At 42.2% G+C, this 13,706-nt stretch overlaps 1 pseudogene; it reads right to left on the bottom strand.

The window, feature by feature from the left end:
- Positions 1-13,706, bottom strand: part of LOC117534283 — an 865,641-nt pseudogene that overhangs the window by 361,158 nt on the left and 490,777 nt on the right.

Here is a 13,706-nt window from a genome sequence, read left to right as displayed (position 1 = left end):
ATATTTTGATGCCAATACTTTTGTACTTTTACTTCAGTAACATCTTGAATGCAAGACTTTTACTATAACAGAGTGTTCCTACACTCTGGTACTTCTACTTTTACTCAAGTACAAGTTCTGAGTACTTCTACTTTTACTCAAGTACAATATCTGAGTACTTCTACTTTTACTCAAGTACTAGATCTGAGTACTTCTACTTTTACTCAGTACAAGAGCTGAGTACTTATTCCACCTCTGCAGCTTACAATAAGTCAATCAACCACGAGGATGCAAACTCCGAACAGCACAAATCTTGCAAGCACATTAGCTTCAGATATGCCAAACATTTGTAATTCCTAGACAGATATTTGATTTGTGTGCCTGCGACCTGTTTAGCTTAATGATGTTTATTTATTTTCCCTATATGAGTATTTTCTGTTAGTGATAATAGTTTTTTTTGGAAAGAGTGGTTTTATTATTTATCCAGTAGTAGGCGGTAACGTCCGGATGCCAATTGCATCTTAAAACCGGAAAGAAGAAATCCTTCTCGCTTTTATTTTGACGTCCTCAAACCGCACCGGAAGTGAAGTTCCCAGCTCTTAAAGGAAGCCCATTTAGCCATTACGAGCTGTAGCTGGATGCTGGGGCGCAGACAAACAAGCATTAATAGACAAATACAGATCAATTATCAGGTCCACAATAGACTATGGTTGTATAGTGTATGGAGCAGCAGCAAAAACGTAAACAAAGGCAACAAATTGATAGACTACAATATAAAGCATTGCGGCTGTGTATTAGAGCGATAAAGTCATCCCCTATTAATGCAGTTCTGATAGAAGCAGGAGAGACACCTCTGGAGATCAGAAGAGAGAAACTTGCTCTGTCATACTGGGTCAGGCTACAAGAAAGTGGAGAGGGAAATATCACAAACAGAATACTGCAGGATTGCTGGGAATATACAAAGTTCCAAGGGCGTGGGTTTGGCTGGACAATTAAGGAGAGAACGAGGGCATATGGAGTGGAGACCATCACGTTTGCCAAAGCAAGCCCATTTAGCAGTGTTCCCCCATGGCTTTCCCCAGAAGCTAACATAGATATGAGTATCATAGAAAGGAAAAAAGAGTGTCAAATAAATGAAGTGGGAATTAAAACGAGTATGTACCTGAACGAAAAGTCTTACAATTACCTCAACATTTACACAGATGGATCTAAGAAGCAAGAATGCGTGGGAAGGCGTGAATATCCCAGAATTCAAAATATCAATCTCAAAACGAGTGTCAAATAACTTATCAGTTTATACAGCAGAAATACTCACAGCAATTATTGGGCTACAATGGGTTGAAGAGGTCAGATAGGGTGGTGATATGCACAGACTCACTATCTGCATTGGAAAGCAAACAGTCGACAATAACTGTTAGAGAAGATTTAATCATTGAACTTAACCATTGCTTACTGAGACTTCAGAGGAGGGGCATATATGTGCAGTTATGCTGGGGGCCTGCACATGAGGGGGTTAAAGGGCATGAGCATGCTGATAAGTTAGCAACATATACGTTACTTAAGGAAATAGCAATACCAGTTTCACTTGGGAAAGGAGAAGGAAAAGCAATAATGAAGAAGAAGGGTATGGAAATATGGGAGAAAATGTGGGAGGAAGATCAGAAAGGGAGGAGATGCCACAAGTTACAGAGATCAGTCATAACAAAGATCTATACAGAAAGGAACAGGCGGGAGGAGATCATCATCACTAGACTCAGACTGGATCATACAGGATTAAACGACACAATGTTTATTATGGGAAAAAGCGAAGTTGAAGAATGCAGGGGGTGTGGAGTGAAAGAAAATGTGGAACACTTCATATTACACTGCAACATGTACAAAACAGAGAGGGAACAACTACGAGACAGGGTCAGAGAGCAGGAAGGGAGTGGAGCCTGATGGGGATACTGGGAACAGAAGGTGAGGGGGTAAGAGCTACCAGGGAGGCCATTCTTAAGTATTTGAGTGAAACAGGATTGATTGGAATAATTTAAAATAACGTAAATACAGTGGTATAATTCCACAAGTGGTGATAGGATGATATGCTGATATACACTCTTGTACAGTAGGTGGCGGTATGCACCTTAAAGTTGTTTGCAATCCGCCAAAAACTGAGAGAAGAAGAAGAAGAACCTGGATCAAGGAGGCCTCTTGTCGCTACGGTTCTCTCTCTCTGTGTTCCCGATAAAGTGCGTGTGAGCTCCAGCACTACTGATCCATCATCTGTGTGTCTGGATAAACCTCTGAATGGACTCGGTGCTCTTTTTCTGGAGCGTTTACCTCGGACTACAGGAGCTAGCTTAGCATGCTAGCTGGAAACACGTTAGCAACACTAGTCAGATTGAGAGTTTGATGGAGAGAGAAACGGTGTGTTTAACGGAGTTTGCAGGAAAAGGTGATCTATTAAACATGAGTAAAGTCCAAATGCTGCTGTCGTTGAAGAAGCAGCGACTCACTGCTGCTGTTGAAGATATATTTGCTCTGTTTGAAAAAACGATAGCAGAGCACGAGGAGGAGCTGTCTCTTTCCAAAGAGGAAAACGAGAGACTCCAGAAACAACTGGACGCTGTTTTACTGCCTCATCTTCGGATACACAGAGCAGGTATGTTCCTACTCTTAATTAACACTTTAAAGCAGGGGTGTCAATGCGGCTCGCTGGCCATTTTGAATTGGCCCTCAGCTAATTCAGAAAGTATAATGAATTATGGCCCACAAATGAAACTTGTGCTTTTCTTATATTGTACTTCTTAAATATATATGTACAGATATATTACACAGTAGTATTCATGTGTTAATAAGCCCACCTTTCAAATAAATGCAATCAAATTCATGTTGATAACATTTTCTAACAAATTGATACAAAAAAGCCTTATAACTTATTTCCATAACAAGCTTGAAATAGACCCTTCATATTTCATCTTATTATAACCTCTGACACTTCTGTGTTAAGGTATGAGCTGCCAACAAGATAAATGAAACCCTATAGATAGCTGTGATGTAGGCGGTTTTTTTCTTAAAGCATATTCATGTATCGAGCCTAATTTACCTACATGTTGCTAACTTATAACTTAACTGATTTTTAAATTTTTTTTTTTATTTATCCTTTATTTATCCAGGAATGTCCCATTGAGATACAAGATCTCTTCTTCCAGGGAGTCCTGACCAACACGGCACACAACAAGTTTCAACATAAAACAAGGGCATTAAACAAAAAAACATACAATTCAAATATAAATACAGAAGGCCATTTGTGCAGTGGCAAGAAGCATAATCACATCAGCAATAGCATCAGGTAAAACAGTTACATGTTTCATGAAGGGCTAATCGTAGCATACCTTTAAAAGCATTTACAGTAGGAAGTGCCTCTCGACAAAGTTTTACTTGCAGCGTATTCCATAAAAAGGGAGCATAGTGGGAGAATGCAGTTTTACCAAGCTCTGACTGCATCAAAGGAACATTTAAAAGCATCCCATTTGCTGCTCGTCTGGTATTATAAAAGCAAGTATAAAAGGACAGAAGTCTGGAGATATATAAGGGCAGCTTACCTAGCAATGACTTAAGGATAAAAATCAACATGTGTGATTGTCTTCTTTGGTACAGAGAGGACCATCCTAGGGATTGATACAAAGTGCAGTGGTGGGTGCGAGAGCCTGCACCCGTTACAAAACGTATAGCAGTATGGTACGCAGAATCCAGCTTTTTAAGCAGGGAGGAAGGAGCATGCATATAGATCACATCGCCATAGTCTAATACAGACAGAAAGGAACTCTGCACAATTCTCTTCCTGGCTTCAGACGGGAAACATTTCTTTAAACGGAAGAAAAAGCCCAGTTTAGGTCTAAGTTTTCTCAGTAGGTTCCCAATATGAACATCAAAGGCCATCTTTTCATCAATCCATATGCCCAGATATTTGTAGGATGCTACTTTGTCAAGGCATGTCCCTTCCAGTGTCAGAATCGGAGGGACAGCTGTATTAGCTCGAGAGCGAGAGAAGGTCATGTACTTGGTCTTTTTTGCATTAAGGACCAGTCTTAGCCTTAGCAAGGAGTGTTGCAGTGTATTAAAAGCATCCTGTAGAAGCTCTATGGCCTGGGTTAAAGAGGAAGCCACTGTGTAAACAACTGTATCATCGGCGTATAAATGAAACCGTGCTGGGTTTATCCCATTTCCTAGTTCATTTATAAAGATGGAGAATAAGACGGGGGCCAAAATAGAACCTTGTGGAACACCTTTGTTTACAGTAAGAGCAGCTGAGGTATAATCTTCTACTGAGACACACTGAGTTATTTCAGATAGATCGTTTTTAAACCAGCTCAAAGCCATTTTGCCAAGACCTATGCAGCCAAGCCTCTGCAGTAGCAATGCATGATCCACAGAATCAAAAGCTTTAGACAGATCAACAAACAATGCTGCACAGTGTTTTTTCTTGTCTAGTGCTTCAATTATGTCATTTGAGACTAGCATAGCCGCTGAAGTAGTACTATGGCCTGATCTGAAGCCTGACTGAGACTCGTTAAGAATATTATGGTCAGTTAGAAACTTTTTCAGTTGTTCGTTTACAAGAGATTCAAAGACTTTGGCCATTACAGACAGTCTGGAAATAGGGCGATAATTATTTAGGTCAGAGGGGTCTCCGCCCTTTAACAAGGGGAGAACCATGGCCGACTTCCAGGAGCTAGGCAATTCACCAGCACAAAGACTGAGATTCAAAATAGAGGTTATGGGTTCTGCAATCAGACCTGCAGCAACTTTGAAGAAGAACGGCTCTATCTTGTCTGGGCCTGAAGATTTCTTTACATCTAGGCTCATTAAAGCTTTGAGAACCTGAGAGGTCAAGATGGGGGCAAAGGTGAACAGTTGATCAGGGTCAAGTGGCGGAGGACCTGGCTCTCCTTCTGCAGCAATCATCCCTGAGTTGCTAGAATCAAAGATTGAGCCAGCAGAAATAAAATAATTATTAAAGCTGTCTGCAATATCTATTTTGCCCTTGATTTCACTCTGATTTACCCTTAAGAGATCAGGAAGGCTGTTTGGAGTGATAGAACCTGAGGAGGAGTTAACAAGTTTCCAAAACTTTGCAGGGTTATTCAAATTGTCATGTATTGCATTAAGATAGTAGGCACATTTAGAGTCTTTAATCAGCTTAGTGCATTTGTTTCTTAATGTCCTATACAGATTCCAATCTAATGGAATATTCGATTTCTTTGCTTTAGCCCAGGCAGTGTCTCTCTGTCGAATGAGAGAGGATATAGAATCATTAAACCAGGGGTTGTCTTTACCGCTTATCCTAGATGTCCTAAAAGGAGCATGCTTGTCACATATAGCCAAGAAGGTGGATTTAAAATAATTCCATGCTAACTCAACATCGGTCATAAGTGAAACAATGTGTAAATCACTATTAAAAACATCATGTAGAAACGCCTGCTCATCGAAATGTTTGAATCGCCTCTTGTGAATGAGACGTGGCTTTCCTTTAGGGATCTTACAGGTTCTCACACAAGCAATTGCGCAGTGGTCGCTTATATCATTACAAAACGTGCCTACTGCGGAGAAACGGTGAGGTGCGTTTGTAAGAATAACATCAATCAAAGTGGACTTCTCTAAATCTTTTTGGTTTAACCGAGTTGGCGAGTTAACTAGTTGCACCAAACAGAGAGAGTCACAAGTGTCCTTGAAAGAGTTTTGTAAATCCGTTTGCCAGTCCCAGTTTAGGTCTCCGAGTAAAACCATCTCGGATTTAGTCCAGTTATGGAGAAGATTGGAGAGTATATTCGTGGCTTCGCTTGAGGCAGCGGGCGGGCGGTAGCATCCGACCACTATAATGTCTGAACCACTTGGGAGCGATAGTTTAATTACAGAGAGTTCAAAGCATTTTGGTTTTGTTAGGGATTCGATGCAGGTGCAGTCTAAATGGTTTTTAACATAAATCGCAACCCCGCCCCCTTTTCCCACACGGTCTGTTCTAAAGACATTGTAATCTTTTATATTTATCATATCATTTGTAATCGACTTTTTGAGCCACGTCTCAGAAAGGACAATGATATCAGAGTCAGTCGAATCGGCCCATATTCTGATGGAGTCCATCTTATTAATCATGCTGCGAACATTAAGGTGAAAAAGACGTAATCCGTCTTTCGTTCTAAACTCCTCTGGCGTTTGCAGCTGAGACAGTTCTGGGCCTGGATTCGGTTTCACGTTACCCGACATCAGGAGTAGGAGAATTAGAAGCCAGGTCCTCCTCGCTGGGCTGGTCGGCTTGCCGTCGCAAGTGCGCGCTGCATAGGGGGAAAGTCTCCCATTTCCCTGGGCCCATAGACAGCGTAGTCCTCGCGGCAGAACCCCGGGTAGATGAGACGTCCATGAGAGAAGGTCCTCCGCGAGCAGCGGGGTTGTCATCATGGCAAAAACTCTTACTGGATCCGGGGAAGCCATGGTGCCTGGGGTAGGCCACACATCAAGCGCAGGTGTGTCTTGTGGGTGTTCAGCGTCGGGAGCGACACCGGTAGCCGACCAGGTAGAGTAGCAGGGGAGGTAGCCACATCATCACGCGCAATATACCTCACCACAATGAGTGGCCCAGCCCTTCGTATATTTTTCTGTATGTGGCCCTCGGTGAAAAAAGTTTGGATAGCCCTGCTTTAAACTATTTGGTAACACTTCTGACTGTTTATTATTGTTGAGCAACGATTAAACATTTTAATCATGATTTAAGCAAATTATTTTCTGTGATTAATTGCATTGTTATGCACACAATTCAATAATGAATTCAAAAGTAGTGCATTGCTTACTTTTATTTTAACAGTAGTAGGCCTATTCCCTTTACAGAGTAGCATTTAAAATATTTCTTGTAAATCTCAAACTTTCATGTAATCAAATGTCAAACCAAAGCTAGTTGCCACTTCCAGGGCATTAACGTTTTATTTTGTTGTTATTAGGGATGGGTATCGTTAAGGTTTTAACGGTACTACTACTTTTATCGATACCGCTTATCGATCCGGTCCTTTAACGATACTCTTATCGGTTCTTTTGAGAAAAAAAGGTAATGAACTAAACAAATTGTAAATAATGTGAACTTACAGAACTGTAAAAAACAAACAGAAATCAAGTATTTACTGCACAAATACAGTAGTACATAGCAACACAGGTGGGGCATACAGGTATGCTGCAAAGGCACGACTCGTGACTTTCCCGCATGGTGGCCCAGCAAAATAAAGTCCCTCCCTGCATGGATTTTCAGCAGCAAGATTAGGACCGGCTGTCCAAGTCCAAGCAGTGCATGACATTAAGGATTTTGGGAGATAGCTAATTTACAGATGGCCCTGAGCCCAATAGAGATTGCCCTGAAAAATGCACGCGGACGAAATGGCACGAAGGGTTTGGGGGGCCTCCCCCTAGAACATTTAGATTTTTGCAGGTCTTAGATGCTGTCTGGTGCATTCTCTAGACTGAATTATAAGATGAACCACCACAATATTATATTGTACAATTTCAATTGTATTCTTCATTTGACTTGTTTGTTTGTTCTTGTTTGTGTGTGCTCGCCTGCATGCCGTGCATAGCTATAAGAAATACTTAAGTGGTTGGTCAAGACACTTTCCATCTGATGAAGGCAAATGCCTTCCCAGATGTAAAAAAGTAGAAAACATTACATTCAGTTGTATCTGCCAAAACAAACATTATTTACACTATTATGGCCCCTGTTAAAAATGTTTGTAATGTTATCTACTGTAAATTGGTAGAACGAATGCCTCCTCATCCGGAAGCTGACCGAGCAGACCCGAGCAGCAGTCGAGAGGAGCCGAGCGCATCCGCGAATCACACAAAATGGCAACGTCAGAGTTCCCGTTAGCCGGCAAATCTTAAATCTCTTCGGTCAAAATAATTTCCCTTTAGCGCAATACCGCTTCAGTTGCGCCACTTATGTGACAGACAAGAAAGTATGTGACAGACAAGAATAGTCAATTCTGATGTCTAACACTAATGTTAATGTGGAGAAAGAGATGTCCTGTATGGGTTGATTGTGCGTTGATCTGTTGGTAATGCCTCTGGGTTCCGGTGGGTATGTAAACAAATGCATAATGCTGCGCTATAGGCTACTTTGTGGCCTCACCCAGTTGCATAGGCGGATTTTGCGGGGGGCATTGCCCCCCCCCCCCCCTAGTAGCTGAAATATATTACAGCATTACTACGTCGAAAACTGTTCCAATACAAATATTTCGTATATCAATATTTTAATAAGGTAGGACACTGGTTAATAATATTGTAGAGTGTTCAAGTAACCAAGGGATATAGTAGTTATCAAATAAGTATAAGATGTGCACAGTTATGATACGTTTTACAGTTATGTAATGCACTGTTGTTGGGGGGAGAGACCGCCCCTTCCATATGAGTGTGTGTGTACGGCGGGCATGGAAAAGTCATACTCAGTGCGGTGAGCGCTGGCTTTATTGCTACTGTATCCGTATGTTGCATCTCACGCAATAGTTGGGACTGTGTACTGACGTCAGTAAAAAAGGTTTGCCCCCCCAAGCGCAAATGTCAAACTCCGCCTATGCCCAGTTGCATAGCGAGACTTATTGTTTAGGTGTCTTTTAATAAGCAGGTAGTCATATCATTAGCTAGAACTAGCTGGATCTGATCGATATGGACATAAACGCGAGTGAAGTCTAATCTGACGGGAGAGAGATCAGCTGCTGCTGACGAGTCGACACGCAGCTCTGCATGATCACATGCAGCGGTGAGCGGAACAAAACACACACTTCAGGTTAGAATATCACACGTAGCTATTTTAATTACCTCTCAAACTACCTACACTAGTTATAGATATGTTTAGTTTTACTGTCGGGTCACTCATTACTGGATCCGCGAGCTGCATAATACTGGCATAATAGATTGCCCGATCGGGCAACCAGCAGGTGAGGCTTCATTGCCCGAGCTAAATACTAGATGGCCCCGGGCCATCGGGCAGTCGTTAATGTCGAGCCCTGCCAAGTCCAGTCCCGAGTCATTGGTGTCCGATTCGCGAGTGTTTTGTGATTTTGTCTTGTCGAGTCCAAAGTCATCAAATTGGTGACTCGAGTCCAAGTCATGTGACTCGAGTCCACACCTCTGCTACTTACAGAAGCTGCTTGGGTGTAATTATCAGTTGTCTTTTTGTTCAATCCTTTTCTTGTAGATGTGCAATATTGTTGGATGTTTCATTGAACAAACTTCACATTTCATTATTTTCTGACAGTCTTTGCTAAGACGTCTTTTCGTTAGACAGCCAAAGCAAATTCCTTGTGCTTTTAAGCACTCAATCTTTTCATTGTGAGATTTTTGGTTCATGTTACATGTTTCAGAGGTGTGTTCTCCTGCACAAAATACACAGCGCCTCTGAACAGTAATGCCTTTATGGTCTGATTTGATGTTTTGGAAAGGTTTTTGCTCTTCACTGACTCTTGGGCTTGTCACAGTAACAAAACTACTTCCCTTATAACCATGAGCAGGCTTATTGCTTGGTGATGTGTCCACTTTAATATCCCTTTTTGGCATGACATCCTGTATGTCTCCAAACATGGGGTCTGATGCAATGCATGCGTGCATGCTTTTCAATGAAGTCGACCACTATTGGAAACTTCGCTCTTGTCTTATTGTGTTCATAGTATGCATATGCAGTTGTTCTCCACTTTTCCCTAAGTTTAAATGGCAGTTTCATAATCACATTTCTCATGTTTGATGTGCTATTAATTTCATCCAAAAACTCAACATCTTCCATTGTGTTGCAACATCCACGAAGAAAGATAGCATAATAATGCACTGCATTTCTATCTTCACTCTTCATGGTATTCCAGTTCAACATTTTGTCCAAACAAGCTGCTGCGATTAAGAGTTGATGTCCATAGTTCTCTTGGAGCAGTATTTTGCTTCCAAAAAGCCATTTTTTAGAATCCATGTATAACTTGTTACCAAGTCTTTAGCTTGGCCTTCTGTATACTGCTCTAGAAAGTACAGCCTGTGTTTGTAATTGTCAGTTTTATCTTCTATTATATGTTCGAACATTCTGATGAATGAAAGGTACTGTAATGGATCTCCTTTAAAGATGGGTATTTCTCTGGATGGGAGTAATGTTAAGTGTTGCTCCTTCATTAGCATTTCAGTGATTTCGTTTTGTCGCTGCATTACTTGAATAAAGTCATTGCTTTCTGTCCGAGAGCTTTGTCTGACCTGGATGGAGTGATGCTGCTGTGCTGATGCTGCTGTCCTTGTTGTGGGCCCTGGTTGTAATACTTGGACATGACCACTAGGGGCTGCATGACTTGAGTGTATTGAATTGGAGTCTATGAAACTCTTTTTATTATCCTTCTCCACAGCTTTTCCTTGGTTCTCTTCATCCTGGAAATCATCAGTGTCACACTGCTCCTCCCCCACACGAGGGTCAGGATCAGAGTCATCATCCTCAGAAGCTTCCAATGTTTTAATTTTGGCTCTTGCAGCATCAATATCAGTTTGAAGCTCAAGCTTTTCCATTTTAACTCTGATATTGGCTTTCATTGCTTCCAGGTCAGCTTCTTGTTTTTCAAGTGAGTGTTTCTGTGATAAGGCAGCAGCACGTGATCTGAGCGCAGCTCTTTCTGCTTCTGCCTTTCTTCTTACTGATGAAGCTGTTGAAGATGTATTGCTGCCACTGGAACTTTTACCCTTTCTGCTTATCATGCCCACTGATATTGCTTTATGTGGACTTGACCTATATGCAGTATGAGCCATGGTCAGAAGGAGGCACATGCTCAAAGGAGGCAGCTCTAGCTAACCATTTCTTCATCACATCTTGACACTCATTGAAATATGCAATTTTTGGGAGATACCAGTCAACATGATCACTTTCTTGTTCTTGCTCCGACAGCATTTCTTGCACTGAGTGATGTGAGTTTGAAAACTGTTTGGAGAGTAGAGATGGCAAATCCGGATCCTTTTACGGACTCAGGGTCTTCTGAGTCAGTCATTGAAGAGATCCGGATCATACGAGTCATATGAGTCAGCATCACCAAGAGCGTAGAAATCCTACCGGTGAAACCGAAAACTTGTTGCATTTCACGAGCATATTAAACTGACGTTACATTAACCTCCGCTACACAGTGTCTTTTGCTTTAATACAAAATATTGATCACAAACAAAAAGGGTCATTTTGCGATTTTGCGAATCTCAGTCTGCTGTTGACCCGTGCATGAGGACGAGTCTGCTGGATCTCTGGATCTGTTGCTATATGGTTACGGCTCTGAGTCCGCACGAGTCTGCTATGTTTTGCACAGTGAGTCAGGATTTGCGAATCTCTGAGTCTGCTGTTGACTCCTGCATGACGACGAGTCTGCTGGATCTTTGGATCTGCTGCTCTACGGTTACGGCTCTGAGTCTGCACGAGTCTGCTGTGTTTTGCACAGTGAGTCAGGATTTGCGAATCTGAGTCTGCTGTTGACTCGTGCATAATATAGCCGCGGGAGCCGGGAGCTGGAGGAGGGGCTGCAACATGTTACTGTTAATCTCTCCCCACTTTTGGCCACACCCCCTAAGTAAAATGGCTTCCCGGCCGCAGCTATGCTTGTGCACATGACGAGTATGGATCTCTGGATCTGCTATGCTATTACGGTTAGGAGCCGTAACTTACTCTGAGTCCCCACGAGTCTGCAGGAAGTTTCACTGATCCGCGTCCCTTCCCCTGAGCCAAACGATAACGTTGGGTTACGTATTGTAACCCTTGTTATATTAGCACAGGCGGAGCCCTCTACTGGACGCTATGGGTACTACCCTCTATGCAAGCATTCTCCCATTGAGACTTCTATAGACGTAGCCGGCCTTGGGCGGGCCTACCTGAATGCGCGCGCATCACACCGTATAAAAGGAGGCCTCGCCTCCTGACTATCATCCTACACCTCCCTTCAGCGAGCGGAATAGGACAGACAGTGCCCTGAGTAGAGGGCTCCGCCTTTGCTAATAAACAGGGTTACAATACGTAACCCAACGTTATATCTCTCACAGGCTCCGCCCTCTACTGGACTCTATGGGTACAGTGGGTGGAGCTACGATATATATATACGCGCACTGTCGTCCAAAAACAACATTCCACCGTACTGCCCCTGACCGGCTTTTATGGTCAGCAGCTGCTGCCCCACATTCTCCTTTAACCCGGTTATAACCGAGGAGAAATCTGGGCTGTGGCTGACAGAGCACACCCTGCTGTGCTTACCTCGCAGAAAGTCTGCTCAAAAAACAGTGCCGGGAGACCCCCCGCCCACAGATGGGGAGAGCCCCCTCGGCCCCGAATGGGCTTACTACACGCCTGCTTCCCTTAATCCCTAAGGATAACAGGGAGAGCACCAGAGCCCATGCCCCACAAGGCAAGGCAAGTTTATTTATATAGCACTTTTCAACACAAGGCAATTCAAAGTGCTTTACAAAAAATGAAAGAGATTAAGAAAATGGCATTTAAAATCAGTCATTAAAAAGAAAAGCTAATAAAATAAACATTAAAAGAAAAAATACATGGATAAAAGTTACAGTGCAGTCAATTAAACATTAAAAGAAAAAAGTACATGGATAAAAGTTACAGTGCAGTCTAAGATATGAATAGTTCAATTAAAAGCAGCGACAAAAAGAAAAGTCTTCAGCCTGGATTTAAAAGTAGTAAGAGTTGCAGCGGACCTGCAGGTTTCTGGGAGTTTGTTCCAGATATTTGGAGCATAATAACTGAACGCTGCTTTACCATGTTTAGTTCTGACTCTGGGGACAGAAAGCTGACCAGTCCCTGAAGACCTGAGAGATCTGGATGGTTCATATTTAGCAGGAGGTCAGAAATGTATTTTGGGCCTAAACCATTCAGTGCTTTATAAACCAGCAGCAGTATTTTGAAATCTATTCTTTGACACACATGAAGCCAGTGTAAAGACTTCAGAACTGGAGTGATGTGATCCACTTTCTTAGTGTTAGTGAGGACTCGAGCAGCAGCGTTCTGAATTAGCTGCAGCTTTCTAATAGATTTTTTAGTGAGACCTGTGAAGACACCATTGCAGTAGTCGAGTCTACTGAAGATAAAAGCATGGACAAGTTTTTCCAAATCCTGCTGTGACATTAGTCTTTTAATCCTAGATATATTCTTTAGGTGATAGTAGGCTGATTTAGTAACAGTTTTAATGTGACTGTTGAAACTCAGGTCAGAGTCCATGACTACACCTAGATTTCTGGCTTTATCTGTTGTTTTGAACATTGCACACTGAAGCTCAGTGCTAACTTTTATACGTTCTGACTTGGCTCCAAAAACCATTACCTCAGTTTTATCTTTGTTTAATTGGAGAAAGTTCTGACACATCCAGTCATTGATTTGTTCAATGCACTTACTCAGTGTTTGAATTGGAGCATAGTCTCCTGGTGAAATTGTTACGTACATTTGTGTGTCATCTGCATAGCTATGGTAACTTATTTTGTTGTTCTTCATTATCTGAGCCAGTGGCTAACCAATTCAGAACTGTTTCCGAAAGTCCCACCCAGTTTTCCAGTCGGTCTAGTAATATGCTGTGGTCAACAGTGTCAAACGCAGCACTGAGATCTAATAATACTAACACTGAAGTTCTGCCACTGTCTGTGTTTAAGTGGATGTCATTAAAGACCTTTACAAGAGCAGTCTCAGTGCTGTGGTTTGGTCGAAAGCCTGATTGGAA

The sequence above is a fragment of the Gymnodraco acuticeps genome, unplaced genomic scaffold, assembly GCF_902827175.1.
Source record: "Gymnodraco acuticeps unplaced genomic scaffold, fGymAcu1.1, whole genome shotgun sequence".
Lineage (NCBI taxonomy): Eukaryota > Metazoa > Chordata > Actinopteri > Perciformes > Bathydraconidae > Gymnodraco > Gymnodraco acuticeps.
This window is presented reverse-complemented; position numbering and strand designations above follow the sequence as displayed.